Source organism: Tinamus guttatus, unplaced genomic scaffold (assembly GCF_059628265.1).
Source record: "Tinamus guttatus ecotype Peru unplaced genomic scaffold, ASM5962826v1 Tinamus_guttatus_pri_ptg000180l, whole genome shotgun sequence".
Lineage (NCBI taxonomy): Eukaryota > Metazoa > Chordata > Aves > Tinamiformes > Tinamidae > Tinamus > Tinamus guttatus.
Genome location: NW_028288714.1, coordinates 2,370,712 through 2,395,569, shown reverse-complemented (window position 1 = coordinate 2,395,569; position 24,858 = coordinate 2,370,712). Strand labels below are relative to the sequence as shown.

General features: G+C 39.3%; 1 protein-coding gene across 1 annotated transcript in view; it reads right to left on the bottom strand.

The window, feature by feature from the left end:
* Positions 1 to 24,858, bottom strand: part of HS6ST3 (heparan sulfate 6-O-sulfotransferase 3) — a 288,534-nt gene that overhangs the window by 37,734 nt on the left and 225,942 nt on the right. The gene's annotated exons all lie outside the window — the stretch shown is intronic.

Below are 24,858 nucleotides of genomic sequence, written 5' to 3'. Positions count from 1 at the left end.
AGAAAATCTCGTTACAAAGCAAGGACTCACAAAGAATAATCCACTGGGCAAGGTATGAGGTTGGTCCTTGGTCATGTTCCTCTTGTGGTCATTGTAATACTCTTCCAGCTGTCCTTATACAGCCTCTTCATCATCTCATGGCTCTTTCCTCATATAAAACGGGGATAATGATTTTTAGCTCCTTTATGTAGAGCTTTGAGACCCATTGACAAAAGCTAATCACCATAATAAGATTTTCTACAGCCGTTGTGATTGTCCTGAAAGACAATACAATATATAATGAGGTCAGTGCATCAGATGTGAACTGTAAAGTACGTTTCGTGTAAATAATTAATTAAAGAGTAATTGCCTAAATGTTAGAGATTCAACACAGAAGGAAGCTCACAAAGCTTCTGATTTTTGTACCTTCAATTCTGCATTACATGCGCTCATTTTTCAGTAAGGAGCTGTATCAAACAGCAGTGAACACTTCCTTTTTAATATATATTCTCTGATTAGCCAGACCATATGCTGTGTCTTCTCCAAATTTATTTCAGGAAGGAAGTCAAGCTTATTTTGCTTGAAACCCAGAGCCATGCCTAAAAAAAATCCAGATACTGCTATTTTTGATCTTGACTTGACTCTTGCTGGAGTTTAAGAAAATAGTCCATCCCATTCTGCTATCCTGCAGTAAGTAGTAGCCACTTTCCATGAACCTGAAAACCATTTTTTTTTTCCCCGAAGTAGAGTATAACATGATCCATAAAAGCTAGTAGGCCGTAGTGTAACCTCCAGAACAAAACAAAAGCAAAAACAAAAACCAACCTCCCCCCACTCCCTGCCCCCTCCAAAAAAAATCAGGACTGAACTTCAAGCTCAACTTTGTCACAGAGATATTTAATTTCCTAATTAGTAATGCTATGGAGTAGTCTGAAGACAGCTGTATGCACTGTCTCAAATATTTTGATATTTAGCAGTTTTGCTAAATATATCTTCCCCATTCTACACTCGTAGTGATGCTTAAATTTATATGGCACATCATATCATGAGACAGACCTTGCAAAAATTAAGGCAGTTAAACTCCTTGACATGCCATTTTCTTAATCTTACTTATATGTAAACATATACAGAAATACATACACAAATATGTATTTTATATATATGATCTGATTAAAAAAACAAAAACTGAGTAACAGATGTTTCCATAAAGGCTTAGCTCTAGCAAAATGATCTCCAGTGCATTATGAATATTCTTGTTAGAAGGTACATTTGAACAGTGTGGCTTCTCAGAGCTGCCTGGCTGAGATGTACGTAACAGGAATATTAGGAAGAAAAGTCCCAGCAGAAAAGATGAAAGCTTGAGACATCCCATAGACAAGTAGTAGCAAACATGTCATCAATCATCTCTAAGTTTTATCCAATCCAGTCTCATAAACTGTTATTTAATAAGACTTTGTCTGGATGGAGCTCCTAGGAGAACTTCTGATTCCAAACAGAAAAAAAAAAAGAAGACATGTGTTGCTAATCTTTCATGATAAAGAAACAAGATTGAACTAATAAAATACAATTAGCAAATCTGTTCAGTGTCATGAAATCCAGCCAAGCCTGCTGCTTTAAAACTTTCAATGATTTTATAAATGCCAATTTTTCTCCTCCTCTTGAATTCTTATGAACTCTCTAGTTGCATGGTACAGCTATTATATTAAGATAACTGGATGTGGGCATAGGGGAATAATTGTTCCTTTATGAGAGACTCTGGAAAGTTGGGGCAGATTACATTTTTGCTGGGCCACTAAAAACCCCTTTTGTCTTAATCTTCTCTGTAGATGCCCTCTGGGCTAAGAGAAGAAAAATATTAAAGAAAATATATAGGTTGTCTCTTACAGAATGCTGATATCGGCAAAGCACAGACTTTGTGTACATGGTGATGGTATTTTCATACATTAATACCTTAACCAAATGTTATTGCTTTTCATCAGCTATAAAAGTTATGTCTTATTTCTAGGCAGGTTAGCAGTTACAGATCAGAAGAGGGTTGCTACATCTTCTAGTTACACATCTGTTTGTTGGCACTTCTTGGAATCAAGTAACCCCACTTGCAGTGTCCTGTGTTATAACGTTTGAGACTCAGAGACATCGTTAATTAAGTTTTGACAGCTGTTGTCTAGTCTCTGCTTCAGAATGTGCTGTAAAGTGAAAGTATACCAAGATTGAAGGTAAGATTCTTAATTCTTAACCACACAAAGGTGGGTTTGCAGAGGTGATGATGGTCAAAAATATCTGCTGTGCATAAATGAAGGTGCAGAAATAAAGGTGAAGGTGAAAGCTACCATCATTTAAAAAACTATTTAGGAAAGTAGAATTGAACAGTGATCAATTCTGCTATGGATATGCCTTGTGAAGCTAGTAAGACTTTATGGAGAGAGGACTTTAAAAGGGAGGTTAAAACAGGCTTAAACACTGAGGGAGAACATGAACTTCCAGAAGCTCAGGCTTAATCTGACAAAAGCTCAAGAACGAGGCTTTCAGGAATGCAGTAACAGATCAGTGGACTGGGGCAAAGGGAAGCCTCAGAGTCATTGCACCCTGCCTTTGGGTCTTCCATTTGCACGTGAAACCTAGTATTGGTTATGCTACGTAACTCTTCATGCAAGCCTGAATAATTGTGCCTTTCTGTTAAGCTTTCACTGAGAGCTACCTGCAGATAATGAGACTGACTGAATCTCACCGCGTCACACCCCACAGTTTCATTTTGATGACTGATACTGCTCTTTTCTGTTGCCGCTGCAACTATATTTTCTATAGTACTTTTTCCTTCTCTTTTTCCCCCTGTTGGCACATAGGTGTTTCTTATATATGCATTTATGCATATATTTAAATACTTTTGGAGAAGTACACTTTGCATTTCAGTCCTTAATGGATCAAGGCATTCTGTAAGCATAAGATACATGTGTTGTATGCTTCCTTACTTAAGCCGACCAGATGGCCACATTATCTAACTGGCTGAATTGTTCCTAGGTGACATAGAAAGAGAAGACCAATAAAGTATGATATAGAAGATGATGATGAAAGATGAGCTAAAGAGAGGGAAAAGGGTTATTGCTTCAAGTTTTCTGTAAGGGAAGGAATTATATCCATTTGCCTGCAATCACTTACAGTATCAAACTACACAGCTGTGATTTGGCCTGCTGGTCTTATTCTCTTTTGGCATCCCTGTATTAACTGGAACTTCATCAGGGAAGTTGTATCCCTTTGCATGCAAGTCCATGGGTCTGTAAATAGCAAAATCATCAGAGTCCCAAGAGGAAGGTCCTCACTTTTGAAATAAGCATCTCTATTCCTATGAAAATAGCAGAATAGTATTTCCTTGATGATATCTTAAGCAATTATATTCATCTTATTACACTCAGCTCAAAGTTTCCTTCTCCCATTGTCTTTCAACTAAATATGCCTACTTCCTTTAAGGTGTTTCAAAAACAACAAACTGTCTTACTGCAAAAAAATGTACCATCAAGCTAAGCCCCTTCAAAAGACCTAGGCAACTCTAAAAATCACTTGAGGTAAATTGTATGTAGTTAGCATTTAGGAATCTTTGTGATCATCAGCTACATTATGAGATGTTTCTTTCTTCAAAGAAGAATCAGTTCACTAACATGATAAATTCTAGCTCTGAGCAATAATGAATTACCTTGGAAATCACTGCTTAAGTAGCAGCTGGACTCCTTGAGAAAACTGTGGTAGGTCTAAAAGCATTCATGAAAAGCTGCCTGTCCAATATACAAAGAATTTCTACCAAACCATCTGTCAACCCTTGGAGTTCAGACCATCACACAGAGAAATGATGTAAAAGAGCAGCAGACCTTCTCTTGTAAAATACAGTTTACACATTCACTGCAATCTGCTCTTTCTAATACCATTTTCCTGCTATGAAATATATCTAAGCAAAAGGGAAGAATTCACTTTTATGGGCTAGTGTGACCTTGTTCAATTGAAAAGTTTTTTATCTGCAAAAAGCACAACAACAAAACACACAATGTGGTTCCTTTTTACTTAATGCACTCTTTCCCTCCCAAATTCTGGAAGGGTTGTACATATAATTTCTTCCTTTTATTGCTTTGGAGATACTTTTTCAATAATGCTAACAGATCTAAAATGTTTGCATAAATTTTGTCCTCCTTCTGTGCACATAAACACTTAAGCCTATATGACGATAGGCAGTACCAACATTTTTATGAACATTGCTCTTGTAATAACACAGTGTACACATCACTTTTTTAATAGGTCAAAATTAGACTGCTCAGGAGACAAATGTCTGGAAAATACCTGTATTCAGACAAATTCATTCTTTTTTTTTTTTTTTAATGGCTACTCTCAACCTGACGGATGGAGCAGAGGGCCAGACAGCTCCTGTGCAATCACAATACTATGGGGGGGGCCACGGGTCCCTTTTGTCACCACGCTGTGACAAAGGGGCCAGGTTTCGCTGGAGAAGCCCAGACAACTCGGCAACAGCAGACCTCAGCACCACTGAGGACCTGCAGCAGGATGCCTGAGTGTAAGGATAGTTACATCTAAAAGAAATTTAATATGTACCACTGTTGTCACAAAACTTTCTTTTAAAATTTGGACAGTGAAAAGGACATGAATAAATAATAACAATTATAACATTTTTTTCAGCCTATCTGGAGGTCATACTGCTACTACATTTGCTTTCCGTTACTTTTACATGATTTATTAGAAGTGTTGTTTGCTATTATGTACATCTGAAAACAGAAATTCTTACTCTATAGCATTTACAATTGTTTATTGACTTTTTTCTAGGAGGAAAATATCTTTTTATGTTTCTCCAACATATTATATGGCTTTGCATCTTCCTATCAAAGACAAAAAAATCTTAAATATTATATTCAACAGTATTCTCAAACACAGACACACTGCTATACAGTGTCTTATCTAAGCAGATTGCTTCTTAACAGTAGATACACTCTTTATGATGTACTCAAAAGACTTTTAGTATAGGACATATAGCAGGAAACTGTTATTATTGATTGGATAACCACAAATCCATGTTTCCTTTCATGACTTCTTTAGGTCCAAAAGACCTGCAGGAATGAAGCTCCTGCTGAGGATGGGGCAGAGGGGGATCAGAGACAAAAGATGTCCCTCCAAATGAGTCTAATGGCCCTGAAGATGGCACAAGGAGAAATGGCTCCCCTTCCAGCTCACAGGTTGAAATACTACCACAAATGTGGCTTGAATACAGAGCCTGAAATTCTCATTTAGTTCCCTACATGAAGCCTGCTTATCCTTGACTCAAGAAGAGCAAGATGAATTTCACTCATGGAAAACTTCAGGACAGTGCTTGATGCATACTGGCTTTATAATTAAAAACACACAACTAAAGAAAAGATGGTCATAAAATGTTGCCTGAGGCTCTGTCTAATACATGATGTTGTTTTAGTTTCCTGCTTGCATTATATTTTTATCATCAACACAGGGAGTTCATTAAATCTGTAAAGCTGTTGAAGTTATCTGACAGTAGATTGTATCACTACAGAGAACTATCGATCGAGGCTACTCCATCCCATTACTACACGCTTCCATAAAGCTTGAGAGAGTCAGAAATCTGTTGCTTCTGCGCTGACTACAGTTATTTCTCATGGATGGAATAACAAAATGTTTTCTGATGCATAATCATGACAGATTTTATCTGGAATGAGTAAAACAAGTAAAAGTCAGTCATAAAACACAAGCGTGGCTGAAGTCGAAGGAAGCAAACTCCTCTGCTCTTCCATCAGACTGACAAATAACCAGCTCCTTGTATATGACATTAAAACTCAATCAGTTGTTTTCTTGCTGTGAGATTAAAATAGAATTATTTATCTTGAATATCAAATAGAGCACTATATCATGAATTCTAAATTTCTTGTATGGATGCAGTATATTTCCTGATAGAGACTGAATGATATCAAATGGTCACCCTCATCTCTGAAGATGCAATACAGGAAACCTTTATCAGCCCAAGGAAACAACAGGTAAATCTTAAAAACAGTTACTGAGCAGGACTTATGACTGGCTGAAACTCACCAAAAAGAACTCAATTTGAGCACTTTTTAAACATGAAGGATTCTTCTAGTAGGTTTTCTATAATTTAATACCTAGTTTTACATATATGTTTTTGTTACTATGTTGACAAATATTCAAATTTGAATATTTGGGAAGGAAATTTTCATAGGCTGGTATGTGCTCCATATGACTTTTTTTTTTCCTGAAGAGTCTATCTGTCTAAGAGAAAAAGTCTGTATTTTCTCCTACTCTCCAGTTCATGTATAAGAATTCTGAATTCAATTGCTTGAAAAGTCCTAACACAATTATGCTCTGGAGCAACAACCTGAAGTCCATCTTAGCTGTTACCCTAGTGTCAAAACATGTGCACTTTGAGGTGCTACCCAAATTTTGCCATGCTAAAAACTTCCAAGAAACTAATTGAACAGGCTTAGCAGGGGCTCAAGACTAAGAGTTTTTACTGATGTACTCCAGTCTTCAGCTGAGAAACTTGGAGTAGGGACATGCTCTCAGCTAAAGGCTTTTCTTGTCATTGCTTCTCACAAAGGTTTTAGGCCTCTGTAGCTGGCAGGACATTCTCCATTTTGTTCCAAATATTCCCACTGCTGGGAAGAGGGCTGAGATACTCCAATGCAGGGCTGCAGGGAGCAGAATATGCCATGCGAATGTAGTAGGACTGGCCACCTGGGCAAAGGGGAGAGGAGGGCAATGCAGAAGGCAGGCAAGGAAAGACTGAGAATCCACGCACCACACTCCCCCCAAAACTTCCGTGTTTCCAACCCAAAAAAGGTCTGGCCTCTACTCCAACCCAAGATTTATATGAGACAGTTCATAGCAAGGGCTGAATTTTGAAATCCTGCCCCACCATCCCCTGGCTCTCCCCTTCCCAGACATACTTCATGGATTATTAGGAATTAATTAAAAATAAAATAAATAAATAAAAATAATAAAAAAGCTAAGGTTATGCAGTACAACAGTGAATGGAAACTCAGTATGGCACAGGCTTACTCACTTCATAATATATTTCCTTGAGCTCTATTTCACAATGATGACAGAATAAGCCGGTGTTCTGCTGAAAATACCTAATAGGCATCTGTTAATATAACATCTGCACTATAAAGCATACACATGAAGGAACTAAATTAAGACAGCATGAAACAGCTTTACCTCTGGCATTCTGTGACTTCTATGTGCTTGATTTAGCATTATAACAGTCTTCTAAGAGACTCTTTTTTATGTAAACGTAGCTACATCTTACACTATTACCAAGTACTTTACAATTCTGTTGTATCATACAAAGGGTTGCTCAATGCTGCAGTACTGCTTGGAAAGAAGCACAGTGACATACAATTTAATTTGGAAAAAGATGCACTATAGATGCACTGTATGAAAGGAAGAAAATGAAGTGCCTGAAGCCACATGTGAGGCCTACAAGTAAATAGGAACAGAAGTTGTGAATCTGTGTGATGGTTCAAGTTCCAGCTGCATCCACATCTCACAGTCCTAACCCGCAGAACCTTTCCCCTACTCAGAGCATCCGACAGGAGAGCCTACTCTACAGGCCCGCCAAGCAGAGCTCCCCCATCCAGTTGCCAGACTTTGTGAGATGCATAGACAAATGCACGTCTCCAGGATCTTACCACGTAACCTGGAAATTCTAATAGCATGATGAAAATGACTTTGATAAAGAGCTGCTGAGAGCCCACCAGAACCAGCATTCAATGACTCAGACCATGCAATTTGACAAAAAGCAAATTGGAATTGAAATACAGCTGGCTGCAAAGACTTCATATAAACTCTCCAGGATGGTCAGTTCTATAATTAGAGATGTGTAAAAATGTCCTCTGTAGGGTTGGCCTTAGACGTTATCAAATTATTTCACAAATGTCTTCTCGATACTTTTGCACATGATGGTTTCAAAGGCTAGATAAGACCTTTATTTCTGAAAATTTGACCTCAAACTCAGTAGCTACTCCTCTCTGACTTTAAGAATTAGTTGAAGATGAAGCACAAATAATTCTAGCAGGTCTCCTACTGGCAATAAAGCAAAAGTATAGAGCACAGTAGATCTTTTCCTGCAGTTAAAAGCGCCCCTTCCTTCCATAACCTCTGAACTGTCACATTAAATTTTTATTATCTTTCTTGGAATGTAGTTTCTTTGTTTACTGGAGGCCTATATAAAAGACATGTAAAATAAGGAGGCACTTTCACTTTTCCAGCAATTAATAATAAGGTGTCCCTTTTATTTCAAAAGTGCAAAATAAGTTTGACTGATAGGAGACATGAGTCAAATGAGACCCTTGCTTGCATAAATGCATCACTGGTTAGGAGAAAGATGACTTTACCTGAAATATTGTATTGATAGGAGAAATACCAGAAAACCACACAGCACCCTGCCATTTACCTTTTAAAAAGAATGAAGAAATATTGGAGAACATACATAACACTTAACTGAGAGCCCACAAAAATGTGTTGTAGTAAGGGACATAAGAAGTTAAAACTTGAGCTTATCAAAATAAGACCAAGATAAGATTTGATTACAGCATAGCTGTACCTTTCCAGGGAGAAAATGCCAATATTAAAGGCCTACTTAATCTAATGGAGAACGACATAACAAGAAGCAATGACTAGAAGCTGAAGCTAGATAAATGAGAATTAATGCCTCTGCTTTCAGCAGAGAGGGTGATTAACCTTTGAGACAAACTACCCAAGGAAGCGGTATATACTCCATTTATTGAAAATTTCAAATCAAGACTGTATGACTTTCTGGAAAATACCCTTTAGTCAAACATGCCAATTGGCTCCATGGGGGAAGTATTTCTGTAACTTCATTAACAGTGGAGTCTACTTTACTTCTTGAATTACAACACTACAATCTTACCTGATAACACCTTCAGTTTGAAAAAAACATCTTAGCTGCCTCCAAAGTAAGAAAAGCTTCAGTGTATTTTACAAAGAGATTAACAAACCCAAGACCAAACTGTTCATCCTCCCTTCTCTCTCCTCAGGTTCATTAAGGCAAACTGGGATGTAACTCCCAAAATTTTCACCCCAAATGCATACAGCTGGATTTCCAAAGCAGGTGGAACCAGTCTCAACACTGGTCTCACAGAAGTACCTAATTAAATCAGGGCCTGAAGAGTGGACACATGCTGCTGGTGAACCCCATCCCACTCTTGGTGTCTGCTTCTGCCCAGCCCCAGTCAGCCATATACAGTATCAAAGGCCAGATAGATAAAAACTCATTCTGAGAGCTTTGGATAGCACCTCAGTGGTACTGGGTCCTCACATTCCCTAAGCCCCTATTTGTCTGCAGTCTCCTGTACATGCAAGTGGCTGTGGAGGAATGACAACACTCATCGCAGTAATGGAGACCAGAGCTCTAAGCACAAGGAGTCTCTCCCCAGCTTTTCTTACTCAGGAGGATGGAGTAGCTGTGAACCCACAGGTTTTAAATAGTGTTTGCTTTAGTAAGGTACATAGAGTTTAGCTCTAACATTACAGCTGGTGTGAAAATGCAATAAATTTGCATCTTAATAAATCAAACCTCGTCTACAGAGGTTGGACCCACAAAAAGTTCATAGGAGGGAAGGAAAACTGTAGGATGGCACAGTGCTGGCTTTCCTTGCTAGCTGCTGCTTACTCAGGTGCTATGTAGAGGAGAAGCAGCAGCATGGGTGGAAACAACTAGTGCAAGGCAGCAAGAGACATTCCCCCACTAGCCACATCTCTCCTGTCCTGCAAGACGCTGCACAAAGATGCTCATCGCGATGAGACGGCCCTCGTGTATTTTTTCCAAAGATGTCCAGACTCAGTTTGACTTCCTGCTGTGCTGAAAAAACCCACTGCACTCAGAGGGCATTTCGGACTCTGCGATACTTCCTGCGTGTAAAGAAGGGAGTTGTTATTCCACGAATCATCTTAAATACTTTTATCTTCCTCACTGCATAACTTTGGGTCCACAGTTTTTTATGGTTCCCAGAACATATGTTTATTTGCTTTGTGTATGATTTTGTGCACTATGTTTCCCTCATCTTTGGCTCTGCTTTTCCAAATGGCTACCTATACTGACAGGGTTAAAAAAAAACCCTACCTGATCTGTCAGAGGCACTCAAGTATAAATCAGCTAAGTTTGATCCTGCAATATTTAAGTAGTAGGCACTTCATGCACTATAAAAAGTGCCTGATTCTGACAGCTCTGAAAGTGGCAATGCAAAGAGTGTAATGGATGGAAAGAAAGTTCCTATAATTAGGTCAAACAGCAAAATGTCTTATATAGCTTCAGCATCAAATAATTACATAAACTAGAAATAGAAATGTAAACTCTAACTTCTGACATAGATGTCTGATGACTTATTAGGTCGCAAAATCCCCTAAACATAATGTATCTCATACCAGGGCTGACTAAGTTTTCAAGTTTTCAAGCTTTTACACCTTCCCTCATTCTTTGAGGTATTTTTGACTGCATTGGCATTCTGTGTATATGTAATGAGATTGCTGGGGAGAAAGAAAACAAAATTGAATATTTAAGCATATTCTTTTATAAAGTTACTTTGGCATGACTGAAAAATCCAAAAGTTGCTTGCCTTGTTGTCAAGATCTTTTTTTTTTTTTTGACTACTTGAGTATAACTAAAGAATAAGTACCTAGCACACCCCTCTTAAATCACCAGAAACTGTGACTGGTGAGTAACAGACAGATCACTAAAACAGCTCCCCTCCCACCTACATACCCAACCCCAAATATGACCAGAAATAAATTGTTATGAAGTCTCATCAGATCCTTCAAGGCTATGGCTTGACCAGGAAGTTGGCTGAAATTCTTTAATGAAAAATTCCACGCAAAAATGCCAGTGTTAAATTTTTAAATGATTTTGTGGAGCTCCCGAGGAAAACCAGGCATGTTTCCTATAAAGGCAAATCATGTCCTGATTGTTTTTCTCATATCTCTTTAATCTCTTCCCAGAAATTGAGAAACAGCAAAATATTCTTTATTCCTTCTAAACATATTGCACAGACACTCCTGGACAGAACATTTGTTAAGAAGCAGTTATTTACAGGGATCTTTTCATAGGGTTCCCATGCTCAAATGGAGAGTAAATCCCCCAAACAGGATGGGCTGCTTGCTGTACTTTTAGCTACATGAGCCTGCAATAACCTCACATGAGCCTGCAATAACCTCTTCAGCTGGATCAGGCGAGCTCATGTGTTGTTCCCGAATCCCTACATCCACTGGCACACACTTCAGCATGACCCATGAGCACATGCATCGTCTCTCACTATCCGCCTCCATCATCCACCACACTAACATAACCCAAAGCAACAAGACCCACTTTCTTCTTGGCTCTGCGTTACCTGTTTTTATTCATTAATAATTTATTTTCAAAAATAAAAAATATATTAAGGATAAAAAATTATATTGTGTCTGCTTGGATATAAGACAGAGCAGAAACCAGACTCTCAGCTTGGTAATCTTGCCATCTTTGAAAAAAAGGAACCTGAAGACAGAATACAAGGGAAAGAAATGAGACTTTTCTTTAAAGCAAAAAACCTTTCTTATCTTCAAAATGTATCCATTAGGATGCTCCTCTCCCTTTTAAGTACCAAAAATGGGAACAAAACCCACCATGATTTAGAGGAACCATTCATAAATAAATTATACTTCGGTAGTACAGTTTTCAGGGTATATGGTTCTTTTAATAAAATCAGCCTTCAAGCAGTGAAATGAGAAATCTCAGGAAATTAGAACTGTTTCTGCTGCACTGCAACCAGAAAATACAGAGCACTCACTGATTTACAACACTGACACTGCAGATTCTGCGAACTGATGACTACCTACAGGCTTTTCTGTTTGCTTGAAATAGTGCTGAACTTTAGCCAGCGCAAGAGTTTGATTATTGAGGCAATCTCGTTTGCCCTATTCATTATGCTGATAAAACAGCAACTAACACTCCACATTAGAAGGAACCTCTACTTTAATTACAGGATTTTACTAAAGCTTGTCTTTCAGTGACATTTCAGGAAATGTGGAGTCTGCATGGGCAATGTAAAAACAACTAATTGATTCTGTATCGCTGTGCTTGCCCTACTACTTGCAGTAGATTATGGTTCTTGGTATTTAAAGTGTGGAAAAGCATTATAGTGACATCCACCTTCTGCCTAGGTAAATATTCAGTGTGGAAAAAAAGAGCCTTCTCCTAGCTGGATATTAATGCAAGCATAAAATTAAGCTCTTTTATTAGATAAAAGTTTCTCTCACATATATTGAAGTTTGATTTGAAGAATATTTAGAAAATTGGTTATCTATAGATGAGCATAGACAGTACTCAAGTTTAAAAATTGAGTCTGGAGTGATGAATTCAATCACTATGTGATTGCAATGGAAAAAAATCAGATTCATGGGAGTTATTTGGAAAAACCTGCTAGGAATAAAAAACAATTCTTTACTATGAGCAAGTGGCACCTCACATGAATGCCAATCGTCCCAGTGTTAGCAGTGATCATAAAGAAACACAGTTAGCAGCACAACATTGAATAAGTCCTCTCATTCTGCATTCCTTAGGCATCTTAATGAAGGTCACAGGCTATATGACATTACAAAGACTTCCAACACACATAAGTGATTTTTTTTTTTCTTCGAAGCAAGTCATCTTCAGGAAGCAGTGTTTGGCTTTGTCTCCCCACAGCTCCTCAGACACTCAGGGGATCACCTTGACAATTTTGGGCATCTGCAAATGCACCACCTATAGCCAAGCAAGTCACAAGAAAAGGTCACAATCATTTGACTCATTTTAGATACCTAAAGACATCTTTTTAGGATGCAGTGAATTGCACACTCCCAAGAGTGTGCAGTTCTCTCCCTAGATTCTTAAGAGTCTGAACAACTAACTCAGATGCAGGCCTCTGCATTCAATCACATGAATCTCACCCTTAGCATCCTCACAGAGACGCCAAGGAACCCAGGTCCCAGGAACTAGATAAACACTTCCAATACAAAGAAAATCAAAGTTTTCAATGTTTTCAAGTGTAAGATCAGAGGTTCTTTACCAATCTGACCATTTCCTGTGTAAGGAAGTAGGTAAGGAGTGACCTGACACAGTAGAATACACTTCAGAGGCAACTCCATGTAACAGAGACACTGTTTTTCTCCCCTCTTGAGATGGTCTAAATGCATTACAGGAACAGGAACTTGAGACCCATTACCCTTGGCTGTACAATATAATCCAATCACTGCCTTAAAGACACTGTCACTTTTCAAGTCGAAAACAGCTCTGCTTGTGCTATTGTAATTTTGAATTTGTTGAAGGACTTAATTTAGCCATCATTACCCACTCCCCGAGGAAACACAATCACTTTGCCCAGGATTTCTGGTAGGAAAAAAACCACTAGGCGTTTCCAGAAAATTACTCATCTAAGCATAAATTTCATAAATTAACTGCTGTTTTCAAAAGCAATTTACCAACCATAACTTAAATGTAGATACTGAATGCCTTAACATTGTAGCAACACACAGCATCAGATTATAAATGAGATCCGATGCAACACTCTCTTTCATAGGGGTCACCCACATCTGCCCAGATGCCACGATGAATAAAGCTGCAATTGTCTCAGAAGTCTTATGTCAAATGGCCTGTCTCCATTACAAAAAAGAAGAAAAATCAGATATTGCGTATTTTTGAAAAATCCTCTGTATAAAAGAATAAATAGATAAAAGACAACGTATATATTTAAAAGTGTCCCTTACCTGCCCCCCCCTACAGCTTGTCCTACGCTTCACTGGACTCAGTGGTGGCTGCTACATCACCAGCATGCAGCATGCTGGTGCATCACTTGAATGGGAACCAGCCAGCCATGGCAAGGATAGACTCATGGGCACTAAAAAGAAAAAAAGTCAATTTTGAGGTAATTACGTGTTGAATGCCCTTCTTAGCCTGCAGCTGTTGGGGCCATTCAGCACATATGGTTAAGGTTGATGAAATTTTTTAAGTCACTGAAATTTATAAGGTTACCTTGGCAGGTCATCCAGCTTGATTTTTTTTTCTTGTGTACAGAAACAGCTAAGAGTGAGACTACATACATTTATTGACTATAAGAGGGGAATGCAGTCATGCTGCACCAGGAACTGCTCAAGGATCGAAAATGAACCAGAACTCTTCAGTGCTCCGGGAAAAATGACTGAAGAGGAAGACAGGAAGGAGGGAATGATTATCCTGGGCATCCTTTACCAACTGCAGAATCACTACCTCAACTCATTTCATTCCTATTCTCCAGCCTCAAAAGAGAGGGAAGCATTTGTAAAGAGAAAATCGTAAAGAAGGAATCATAAACAGTTGTCAAGAACTCCCTTTCCCACCAGTGCAGGTCGTGTGATGTGGATGGGTGTTTCCTGCAGTGAGTATAGCAACTCCTTGCAGCCCTTAGATTATTTGTCTAAAGAGGAATCTCAGGGAATCTTGACTTTTTTTTGAGTCTTGATTTTTCTGATGAAAAGTTCCTTGAGACAGATCACTTTTCCTTCTTTTGGCAAAGAAACACAGGGCAGGAAGGGATTGACTCAAGAGACCACTAGCCATTCCCCAGATGTCTTCATACATCTGAAGACATCAGGCATGTGGCTTCAGATATAGCTGAAGTGAGTAGTTTTAGAAAGTCTGAAACAGACTGCAATCCATTGGGGTTTACATTCTCGTCTTGTCGTTCCTCACTCTTGCAGAGCTGAACTCTTGGCTATAAGAGAAGCCAAGCACTGAAGAGCTGTCAAGACCCAATGAGCTTTTGTGGCCTTGACTACGCCAGGCAAACTCTTACTCACCTCTCCCTCTTCTGCTCTCTATTAACTGAGCAGACTCAACCACAGCCTGAACTTACGGTTTCCATGATCGTCTTCTGAAAAGTTAATGTGAGGAAGAGAAAATATGTTCTATAAATTTTCTTGTGTTTTATTGTATGATCAGTCTTTAAACTTTTTTTCCTGTTCACTCTCACAAACACCTGTACAACATACCAACGACATGATATCAGAACTGTAAGGCACAAAAGCATGTTCTCCTTTGCTTTGTAGCCAGATGATTTTGCAAACGTAAAGGAAGTCAGTTGACTTGGAAGCTCTGAAATGTGCTGCCCCCACAGAAGGAGGCGGTTCCTCTGCATTTATCACTCTGCATTTTTTAGGACTCCAATCTTTAGCCACACACAGAACAAGTTCAGAGCTGTTCTGAAATATTTCCATGCAAATAACTTTGGAACTGTGTTGGCATTTTCAGAGAACAAATCATGATAAATGGGTTGTGAATTTTTTTACAGCTTTCTAATGAGTAAAAATGTAGAGATGGGTGATTCATAGAGGAAGCAAGCTTTTCAAAGTTTGCATTAAAGAAAATCATAGTAGTAGGAAAACTTTGCTGAGTCTTTGCCACATATATGCATTTATGATCTAATACAACAATATAAAAATGAGCTGTTCTTTGGTATTTTTAAAAAAAAATAATTGGAATTCAGTAGCCCTGAACAAGAGTGGTGTAAAAAGTGAGTAACAAAAATCCATACTTGGAGGACCTGCTTAAAATGCACAAAATCTTCACTAGCAGCTGAAATTACTAAAGGAGCTCGAGATCAAAAAAAAAAATCTTCATATGCATGGCACTAATATTGAGATATTGAGGAGTACTTACAGAACACTCCAACACATTCATGTCTAAATGTAGTTGGTCCCATTGCAGACAACTGAGCAGCCATATACTAGTCAGATCACTGATAAAAGTGGGTGAGTAAAGTTTAATTAAACAGATTGCACACTGATTGCATGCTCAACTATCTGCATATTTTGATGTTATATAGGGCTTGAGAGAACTAAGGACAGCTTTAAACATAGCAAGTGAAAAAATGCCAATATAATTGTCACTTTTGGAAAAATGGTCTTAGTATTTTAGTGCTGATTACCTTTTACAAACAGACCAGTCCAGCAACAGAGGTAGAACAAAAGGCAGCCACAGTGGCAAAGGGAGTCAAGTTTCACCATCTGAGCAGTGGCAACATGGGCATCTGCAGTCTTAGGAATGGATATTGAGTTAGAGCTTTGGTACACACAAAACTAAATTACGATAAATTTAGGCCATCTGCATAGGACGACAAGGCAGGCACACCAAATACTAACCAGGATATGAAAGTTAACAGCTTCTGTTAACAGAAAACTGTTAACAGTTTTCCACATAAATATTATTAGAAATCCTTCATCCTTTGCTCTGACTGTCAAGAAAGCAGATTAATATAACTAATTTTGGAAAGAAAACTATATCAGATTCCAGGTGTGTAGGTTAGCCATGCCAGTTCTTCTGCTGTAGAGTTTTATTGCAGCTCTCTGTGCTCTTCAGAAAAAAAAAGCCACTGCTGAGACCAAAAGTCACATAGTGGTTTCAGTAGATTCTTTCACTGAAAAAGCCCATGATTTAAAGCAGTTTCTTCCACCAAAGCTTAAAGACCATCACTACTACCCTCACCACCCAAGAGACCACCAGAGATGGTGTTCTCCCGCCACGTTCCTTAAGGCTACATCCCAAAATAGTCTGTTAAACAAAAATTGGCCTGTACAATACAAATAGTCTAGTTGGGACTATCGGTAAAAATTAGAGAGTAGGGTGCTGGATACTGAGTTGTTGTTATTATTGGACCTGATTAAGAAGATTTTAAAAGTAAGTATATAGTCAAGCTCATTTCAGGCAAATCTATAGAATTTCCTGGATTGAATTATATTAACAGTTATGAAGGACCTTCTGGCTCTGTAGCCAACACAAATCTCCTGGCTGGAAGACTGTGCAGCTGCTTTTTGCCCCAGCCCTTTTGTCTGAACTAGGGATCAAGATCAAAGAGGAAGTAAGCAAAATCAAAGAAAGAACTGAGAGGAATTGGCAAATGCAAGAGAATTTCATTCAAATAAACTGCACACCAGATGAGATATTGAAGCAAGGAAGCTTGATGGTTCAAGTCTGTCTGACTTCTGCAGCACCATCACTCAGTGTCAAGTTATCGTGCCCGCATGGCCTACGCACTGTGTCCAATATTTGGTGTTTCTTAACCACACAGAAGTCAGATTGTAGTGAGTAATTTTCTGCAAAGGAAACAGTTAATGCGACGTTCTCCTGCTGCCTACAGGAGCTAATTGCAATCACAGACTTCCTCCTTTCCCAAAGCACTAGCAATAGGTAATGGAAACATTTGTCATAATTATCCTTTTCGAAGAAGCACAAATCAAACAAAATCACTACAACACTAACTGTCTTGAAAAGGTATCAAGATCATCTATTTATAAATGTTGATATATAGCTAGAAAGCAAGATGAAGCATTGCCTGCTCCCAAAGCATAGTCCTATTTACTAACCTAACTGGGAATACTGTCACCAGCTTCTCTTTGGAAGAACCGGGCAGAAGGAAATCAGAGGGAAGGAAGGCTAGAAAAACATCAAGAGGTCATCTATGTAGTCCATCCAGCAGACATCTTGTGTAGGAGCATTATACTTATGTCCTGTGTGAAGCACTTTGGAAGACCCATATGTTGCTAGTTCCTTTAGCAATCCTTTAACGCTCAGACTTCACCGGTAGAGTGGGAAGTGTGTGACAGATGCACAGTTTGTGTTTCCAATAATGATGCAGAAGAATGACATCCCATTCAAACAGTTCAGGCAACAGTGATAAAAATAAAAGGCACAGTAGAAAAGAAGGGCAAGAGGGGGCAAGGGACTACCTGTAGCTTAAATGATGTAGGAATAATTTAAAGGTTGCTATTACAGCAGCAGAATTCGAATGAACGTCAGGCAAGTTTGAGGCTGATATGCTCGTAACTCCTTTGATCACGGTGTTTCATAGTATTTAGCATGTGAGCAAGGACTTTCACTCGTTTATGGTAAGGCAAGCAAGGTGCACGTTATTAATCACTCATCTCATTCACTAAGTGTTAAAAAAAAAGCAGCTGGGGAGCAGCAGTTCGTGCAATGGCTGTTCGGAAAGCTTCCTGTGGAAGGTTTAAAGGAAGATCACATAGAGCCTAAGCTGCTAAAAACCTTTCAAAAAGCAATAGAGGTTAGTGCTGCCCCTTTCTGGGCAATCTCCCCCAAATCCTCCGGTGAAGCAGAAAGGAGGAGGCCAGCAGCCCAGTGCTCTGCCACTCCGGTTGCTGCCAGCAGCCTCCCAGACTTCCTCTCCAGCATGAACTCTGTGATTCGGCCCGCACAGTAAATCAGCAGGAAGAATGATCTGCTTTTGCTGGACCAGAGTTGCAATAAAGTCTTCAAATTGGCTGAAAACAGGAAAAGATGGGTGGCTGGAAGAAGAAAGGGAGTCAACTGGAAAGAGAAAACGAAAAAGAAAAAAAAAAAAAGAGGAAAAAAGGCAAGACAAGGCTGTCTGCAGTATCCACCTCCTATCAGATCCCTGAAGCTTAAATACCTTAAATGCACAAGTATTTCCTTTGGGACTGCCCAGCATCCGAGCCTCAAATCCCATAATTGTTAGTCTCAAAAACCAGGCTGAAACATTTAGTCTATCCATTTGTGATCTGGAGAGCTGGTGAGAAAAGCTGTAAGTTGGAATCAGATGTGAATGCTGGTGAAGATAACTCAGGCACCTCACACATTAATTCCCTGATTCCTTCTGTCCCTTCCAACTCAACTAAACTTATGGAGTTCCTCACAGATGTTTGTCCAGCCTATTCCTAAAGAGCTCTATGAGCTCCATCCATTCCTTCATTATCTCCACTGCTACAAATTTTGTATAATGCAACTTGCAGCTGGCACAAAATAGCAGGTTTCTTCCTCCCTGAACAATCTGAGCTTGTTGCAGGTCTCCACAGGTGCACTTAGATGTCTGTGTCTACCTGTATTTTTAGAAGCACGCACATTGCTAAGCATGTGTAAACTAAAATAAGCAATAAGTTAACCATGACTTACATTTTAAGACTCTCTAAATAACAATACAGCCTGCAAAAGAACATAAAGTTGCATTTTAACCACCTATATCGAAAAATCATTTCACCCACCAGTAGCAATCAGCCACCACTGGGATGAACCGCACCATCTGCTTAACAGAACTCAGTGACACTATACAACAGTTTATGATAAAAGTGAGATGCCAAGAGGAAACCAAACGGATTTTAAAAACTCCTCAATCTATTACTCAACATTTCTCTCTGTGTGCAGCTCTGGAAACATCTGCTTCCCTTGGTGTCAAACAGCTCCTTTAGTTCCTTTAATTTCTGCCTAACCGAGGCAGTTATGGCAGAGGAGGCCCCAGCTCCGGCTTGTGCAGCATCAACAGCATCACTAATTAAATTGTAGTTTCAGGCTGCACCTTCGCTCTTCCAGCAAACCTGCCCTTGTGGAAACTGGTGTGAGTTTTATCATCAATTTCAAAGTAATTTGGGGGTTTGGTCACAAGGATTGAATTTTTCCACATAAAGATCTGGCCAAGGTATCCAGGCCACCTCTCAGGGGACTTGTAGCACAGTCCTCAATGAAATGTTCCAGAAAAGGGAACTGAACCAGCTTTGGTATGAACTGCACATAAGAGGTAGCAATAAATTTAAGGTGACAAACTCCCCCTACATAGATACTGTCCTATTTGCATTTAGCTATTTCTCCTGGACAAATGTAGACAAACAAACCCTCGTCTAAGACACCTTTACAGAGATGAGGTTAACCATTAATGGTTATTAATATGGTTAACAGTTATTAATTATGGTTAACCATTATGATAAGAGTTAGTTATTAACTATTACCACTTCTTGGAGGTCCTCAGTTATTTTCCCATCCAATTAACTACAGTCAACAGGTGATTCTGCCTAGATAGAAAAACCTAATGAAGTCATACTCCACATTGTTATAATAGCAATGCAAGGGCAAGAAAATGAGGGACTGTGCTACTAAACATGATGAAAACACCGAATGTGTCCAAGTTTGCAAAAGGGCTGGGAAGCATTCTAAAAAGCAAGGGTTTTTTCTTCCATTTCCAGATCAGCACTTCGTATTTAGGAAGAAGGTACCAATAACAGACACATTGTACCTAGACACATTGGATTTCATGGATCTTTCTGGTTTGAGACAGAATTTTTATCAAGGAAAAGGATATAACACACTCTGCAATGCACTCAAGTTTAAAACAACACTGCCTATGAGTGCACAAGGCATAATTTCAGGCAAACACCGGCAGTGTGTAAGGAAGAAACTGAGATTTTGCTATACTGGTCGCTCTTCTAAGAACAACTGAAAGTTGGTCTCAGTATCTTCTGTAGTCAGGTAATAAAATATCAAAATTCATAAGAAAATTTTCTACAGTAGCTACAAAAGGTATCTGAAGGAGGAAAATTACTTTTTAAAATAGAATGAACAAGTTTTTTTTTTCCTGTGAATTTATATAATATATAATATATATATATATTTAAAAAAGAATGAAGCCCTACAAATTCAGCAGTGTCCTTGCTAGGTACATCCTTATAGCTTGCATTCACCCTCCCACGATAGACTGCTGGCCAATATCTGGCACCAGGTTGAGCAAATATCACGTACCGCCTGCCCTCGCCACTAGTCACTCCGTGTCAAACCATTTACCGTGCAGCTACCCATCAACCTGCCCCTGCTGCCTGCCTCAAAGGATGCGATGAAACCTTGTTGCACTCACTCAGGTTAATCCCGCTTGAATTGTGGAAGCTCCAGTAAACTGTTATTTTCCTTCCTGCACCTTAAAAGTGTGGACTGCTGCAGATGAGAAACAACAAGTCCCCAAAGGTGAACAGATCTCTCTCTCCTCTCTTTCACTCAAGGCATGCAATCCCAAGCTTTCACAGTGGGGATTGAACTTCAAGTAGAGGAATTATCTCCAGCACTGGCCACTTAACTAACATGAAAAAAATATATATACATGTTTTAGTTACAACAGTGCCACTTTCTATGCAGACAAGCTCTAACACTGCTATAGTCAGCAGAGGCCCAGAGGAGCAGTCACTAGCACTGAAAATATCTATCAGTTACCCTTTCCACCTTTTTTTCTACAGCTACTCTCTACTAGCTCACAAGCCTTAATTACCCATCTCGTCTTGGCAGACTATAAATTTGTTTAAACATTTACAGAGTTGTGTGCAGCCACCCGAACGTTTCAGTTTAGTGCCGTCATCTATAGCCAGGATAAAGCTGATGGATTGGAGCAAGACCTGGCACATTCTTCAGAAGCAAGCCCAGGGCTCTGAAGTGAGCTCCAGTAATACCTATTCACCAACGCAGGGCAGAGCACCTTCTGCTCCAGGAGCGACGCACACATCAACGCTACCCTCTGCAACAGGAGTGCAGCCCAAGAGGAAGATTTATTAAAGAAACCCAAACCACGGTGTGCTTTGATTTTTCCTGAGAGAGAAGGAAATGTGGAAGGAAGGAGTGACATATGACACAGGTAGCCTAGTACATGCTGGGAAATACTGAAGTGCTCTAATTAAGCTGCCATAACCTTTCTGACCCTGGAACTTTAACAGAGGAAAAACGAGTTAGTTTGCACAGAACTTATTTTTTCATCTGCTGCCATGCAATATCTAGACTATTTGAAGATGATCTTTTATGATTATAGCTTCTATACTGCCTTCTGAGTCTTCACTCCTGCTCACCATACACATGCCATCTATTCTCCTGTCATGTAGGTAAATTTTTCAAGACACTTATGCCGATACTCCACATCCTACAAACTTGACTTATTTCTTTGTTTCTTCCTTACATCCATATTCCCAACAGCCTTTCACATTAACTGGCTTGGTTTTTACTCCCTGTTCCTCTTAAGGTCCTTGAGGTCACTCTTACATCCTACACCATGTCCTCTTCTCAGTTACAACACCTGTTGCAAACTTGAATATTTGGCGCAAGGCCAAAGTAATGTTTTGTTGTTGTTTCAAGATTGATGGAGGAAGTTTCTTCTTGTTGGCTTTCTGAGAGAGTGGGGCTCCATGGATAGCTGCTCTGAGGCAGTGTGTTTCAGGACTACAGACCTTTGCATGTGTTGTTCTCAAATTCAACAGCCATGTTGCCTTGTGGCATCTTTGGATCCCTTCACCTCAACCGCTTTTCTTATTTTAACTGGAAGGAGCTTCACTTCCTATTAGCTTTGATCCACTTCATAACAAATCATAATTAATGCAGGCTAAGGAAGCCAGATAAAATCAGAAATGAATTTCCAGCATCCTGACATATAGCCTCTTGGGAAATTATTGGGCTTGGTCTCCAAGACTCTTACAAGCTGCTAAGACTTCACTGGACAAAATGTTGTGACCATAACTAAGAGGGAACTACTGAAAGAACAGAAGTACCCTGCTATGATTTAAGTTTAAACAAGGACATAGATATTAGGAAAGGACCTGAATTGTAGCAAACATGAAAAGAAATAAAACAGAGTGTGTGCGGTGCTATTTCACGACTCACTGTGCAAATGTTGCTGTAGGCACTGTGTTTTTTATTGCTCATTAGTAAATAATTAAGTTAAAAATAAGATGGTTGGGAAACTGCTGATTGATGAGGAATAAAATAACATGACATAAACATCTGTCTCCCAGTCTAATATGTGTTAGTAGTGGAAGACATTTTTAAGGCATTTGAATGCTCAATGCCCTGATGCAATAGTGATTATACTGGAAACAGTGTAAAGCAACTACAGCTGTCATTTTCCTTCCCACAAGGGGAACATTACAGAAATGTGAATCCTGATTGTTTACTTCCAGAATACCCTTAATCCCCAAGGATTGCCACATGGCACAAACTTTCTTTCTGTATGATTTTCTACGCTCAAGCTAGGAGGCCCTTGGCTTTCAGGCTCTTGCTTGCAACTGCATTTACAAATGCCTCTGTGCCACACAAATACCTCTTTTCCTGAGAAACACTTTTCCAGCTACAGAAAGGGACATCCAAAGGCCATCTATCTTCAAGCACTGCCAATTCTACTTGCTCACACAAATCTTGGCAGCAAGGAGCTTGGCAGGGCTTAGACATTTACATTTAGGAAAGATGCCCCCCACAAGTGTCCCTACTTCATTAAAGAACTTCCCTGGCAAGGAAGGAGCAAAACACCAACTCTTCCACCAGAGTATCTTTTTCCATGATTTTATCTGCCAGGCCTACAGAAGCAACACTGGTAAGAATTTTGTTGCTGAACTTGGTAATCGATTGAAAGTGGGTAAAAGTCTGGACCTTGCCAGTTTTCTGTCGCACTCTGCTGTTTTTCCCTGAGTTCACATAGAGAGAAAAAGTTGTATTTGCGCTAACCTAGATCTATGATTATCACATACATATACAACTCTTTTCCGAAATTAAAGATCAAAAGACTTAACCAATGTCTAGAACTCACATACAGCCCATTCGTGCTGCTCAAGTTGGCGCTTTGTGTTTTACACACACAGAAAAACATAAATCTCAGAAAAATGAAACATGTGCATAGAAAGCATGGAAATATATATATGAATAAAATCCCCAAGCTGAGTAAATTTATAATAAAATATCAAACAGAAGCAATTTTCAAGATTCTACCACCGACTTCAGTTTATAATACACTAATTCAGCCTCTTTAACAGGCCAATTTTAGCCAAAGTTATGAATAAAAAAGATACCTACTTTACATTTAAGCAATCTGCCTACTTAACCTCAACACACCACTAAAAATATAACTGTTTATTTATGCAAGTATTAAAGACAAAAAGTCAGTTGCTACCAAGAGTATCAAAATTTGGCTCAGAAGAAGAATTTTTTTTATTAAGTGCAGCACCACATGAAACTCCACCTGAAAAATGAATGCACACACTGAAAACTCTATGAGAGTATATGAATTAAAACAGCCAACACAGGTTAGAAGTGAAAATAGTATGAAACAAGGGCCAGACAAAGAAGAGTCCAGTATTCTGGTATTCATACCTTGGATTTATGTGACATCCTTATTTACGACTTAAAAAGAAACAGATAATACTCAAATTTTTAATTTGGCATATAAAATTGGGAATAGGAAGCCATTAGATCAGGAGATATAAAAAGAACAGGTAGAAAACAATACTGAGGCAGAACATGAGAGATATACATTTAAAAGAATGCACATTACTTGCATTCACATGCAGACAACAAAAGCCAGAGTGAAGGAGGAGATGAGCAGAAAAACAGCAGAATAAGATACATTTGCCACACAACATGGCTGCAGGAGAGACAAAACAATCTTGCCAACTTTCAAAAATAGAGCAAACACTGTGCATCCTACAGCCAAACTCAAATCTATTGGGGTCACTAATGACAGCTGCCACCACAGCCACTCTTTAATTTGCCTTCTATGAGGCCTTACACAGAATCTGCCCCACACATAGGCAGCTCCCACAAAATACTGAGGATCACAGACTTCTAGCATCGTCACAACCAGCATCAGCATCTCCCTGTGCCAATGCTTCAGTCCCCAGTCCAGGCAAAGATACTGCTTTGTGATACCTGTTTTTGAAGTGGAAACTGCAGGGAAGTGCTGGGGAAAATTACGGTATTCTGTCCCTGACTACAAAGAAGTGCTGAGGTCTGCTGGGGTGACTGAGAAGGCTGCGGTACAGTTAGAAATAATTTCACCAAGGCCATAAGCACAGTTAGAAATAATTTCACCAAGGCCATGAGCTGCAGAAGAAATTGTCTATGCAGCAAGTCGTTAGAGCAGAAAACACCCCCACACAGCACACCATGATGCCAACCTAGGTTTTGGTCCTAAGGGTGAAGGACCAGCGCTTCCCCTTTTGTGCTGCCTGAGGCAGGTGGCAGCAGGTCAGGAGGGAGGCTACGGC